Source organism: Teleopsis dalmanni, chromosome 2 (genome assembly GCF_002237135.1).
Source record: "Teleopsis dalmanni isolate 2A chromosome 2, ASM223713v2, whole genome shotgun sequence".
In the NCBI taxonomy this organism is placed as follows: Eukaryota; Metazoa; Arthropoda; class Insecta; order Diptera; family Diopsidae; genus Teleopsis; species Teleopsis dalmanni.
Window position 1 is genome coordinate 137666298 of NC_051847.1, and position 3079 is coordinate 137669376.

The following is a 3079-nucleotide window of genomic DNA, read 5'->3' on the forward strand; positions in this document are numbered from 1 at the left end:
GTCTCTCAACGAAATTGTGTATAATATACTTTTCGCTAATAAAATGCTATGTAATCTTTATATCAGTAATTTAATCCATCTCAATAGTGACGGAGCTAATAAACTCAAGACTTGCGTAATTAAAAATAGAATTTAAAAGAAAAATATATACCATATATTATTAAATTGTTTAAGAAACGAATCTAAATAAATTATAATTTGGATTACTTATGACACATGATCGTACGTATTATACTAAGAAGCATAACCCATTTGTTATAGAAATTTTTATAAGTGCTACGCCAATGTTTGTCTAAATAAATTAATGTTAAAAAAATATGCTCCTTAAGAACTAGTAGAACCTCTCCATATACTAAGACATTTTCGTCGATTTTTATGCACAAATAGATAATTTCATACTTCATTTTTATATATTCATAAAATCATTTATGCACATGTGCAACATACAAAAGTCCATTAAGTTGCACAAAAAGTCCAATTAACGTGTAGGTAAGGTTCAACGACGGAGTTCACGCTGCTAATGCAATCAATACTTCCACTCTGAAAAATCTATTCCCCATTGTGGTGCTCTCAAAATAGTTGGGAAGATGCGACTTAAACTAAAAATTTTTTCTACTCTTTTATTCTTGAGATAAATCATTTGGTGTTCCAAATAAAGCTTACAAAGCTCAAAAGTTTAATTTCTTTATAATTATAATTTCGTGATATATACCTATAATAAAGTCTCTTTCAAAAATGTCTAAACATAATTTTTCGATTACTTAATGTGAATTAAGTAAAAGAAAATAGAGCCAACTCAAAGAGGAAATATCTGAGAGAGTATCCTTAAATATACACAATGTTTGGACCTTCTTTATTTAGAATAAAGATATCGAAATATAGTGCGAATTTATTATTATTATTAATATAAAAGTAGACGTGAAAATTGCCCAACAGCCGGTACTGCGGCCAAAAGAGTCCTATTGTACCAATTTCACTATTGATTACATAAAGCTCTTTAAATCTTTGTGAACAAAATCTAGAACTGAATCTAGAGAAGAGCTCTGAAACTGCTCTGGTGACAGAAATTACATATGAACGAGGTTTCTTCTGTGCGTTATTAAAGCTGAACAGTCACAAAGAATGTGCATGGTCGTTTCCTCATCTTCGAGGCATAATCTGCATTCCGAGTTAGCAGATAATTGTGGTTTATGAAGGTGATATTTCAGACCATAATGACCTGTAATGAAACGCATTATCAACCTTAAATTACATTTTGAGAATTTAAGAATGTCTATTCCTAATACGGTGTTATCAGTGCTTTGGTTTGGAATACTTATATATCAATTATTATACCGAACCATTGCAGAAAGGTGGATGTTTCACTCTGTCTTTTAAAAATTATCTTTTCAAAATAATTTTTGAAATTTGGGGAATACTTTATTAGAGACTGTATGAATTTGCTGCAAATTTTAAGTCACTTACACTAGGAAAAGTCTTTGAACTCATTTAGTTGCCGCATCATACTACAAACTAGACCCACAAACTAGATTAATAATAAACATAAGAATCATCTAATATATAGCGAGCTTATAAAACATATTAAATTAAATTTTTGATTAGATTAATGTCCTTGTAAATTTCATATTTTTTATTTTTTATTAATGTTTTTTTTAAAACAAATATTTTTTATAAACGAATGACCCTGTAATCTAAAATAGGTTTTGAATAGTTTTGTGCAGCTAATAAAAGGTAAGTAAATTTGTTGTAACTATTTCTCTTGTTTGTCTGCATAAACAAATTTAAGAAAAATATTGTGCACGCATTTTTTATGTGATGCAGTTATTTTTATTTTAATAGTTTTATTTTTATTTTATTAAATTTGAGTGCAATGCGTACAACAATAAGCCGAAGAAGATATTTTGGCAAATTTACGGGACTTTCTTTACTCGAAAATAATTTTGTCTTTGCCTGCAATGGAAGGAATTTCAAATAAAAGGGCAGCAAAATTGCCAAATGGTTCTATTTGAAATTTCTCCTGTTACAGGTAAGTAACTATTTTGTTAGGGACAACAGTGGGAGCTCAGACTGGTTGGTCTAGGCATATGTTGGTTCGCTTGGCCATTGCTGACGATCACCATGTGAATGGGTGAGCTGGTTTGGGTGAAGTGATGGTGGTTGAATTACCTTCTGCTTGGCTTTTGCTGGCGTAGAGTAATTTAACCAGTTCACCAGGCTTCCATTTGGCCATAGCTGATGGAAGAATGGATGACGAATCACCAACACTGTTAGAAGGCGTGTGGCTCTAAGAGCGTTTGGCAATTGCTGACAATCGTGGCCAGGTTTCGCATTGGAAAGGGAACTTTGTCTGGCTTTAGCTGACAAGGATTTTATTAAATAGGTAACAACTTTACACTTCTTTAAGAGATTTTTACTATCTGGAATTTCTCCTGTTACAGCAACCCGCGCATTACTGACATCAATCCTGACTACAGCATTTACAGCATTCTACAACACAACTTTCCACAACTTGATGGTATTTTTTTTATTAAACAATAAATGCTGCTATAAACAGAAGTGTCTCTTCATATTTTTTTTTAAATTAATTTCTAATAACGCACCCTGGTATACTCGCTGAGTACACCCCAGCTATAGAAAAGGCCGGAAAAGGTCGTTACAAAACAAATTAAAAATTATTTGTTATTATTTAAAAAATAAATTTTAAACGTTCATCTTTGCTTAGAAGTAGATGAGACCTCTAGTCACACTTATCGCGACTGCCTACGATTGATCTTAGCCATGAGAGGACTACTGCCGCGGTAGTTTCTCTCCGTGTTTGATATTAAATAATTTATAATAGATGTCATTTTGGCATGCGTTGAAAGAGCTGAATGTCTTCCTTTAAGTTGAGGTTAAGTAGCAATATAAAAGAAATGCTACAGTTACAGTGCTACGCTCTATTGCGAAAATTAGTCGCAATAGAATTTGAAATATGAACATTAAAAAAAGAAATTATTTTCTAAATAAAATTTCTTCTTTGCAATAACAAAACTATATCTGCAAAATTTTGAATTATTTGAAGTTCCTATTACAGTAAAAC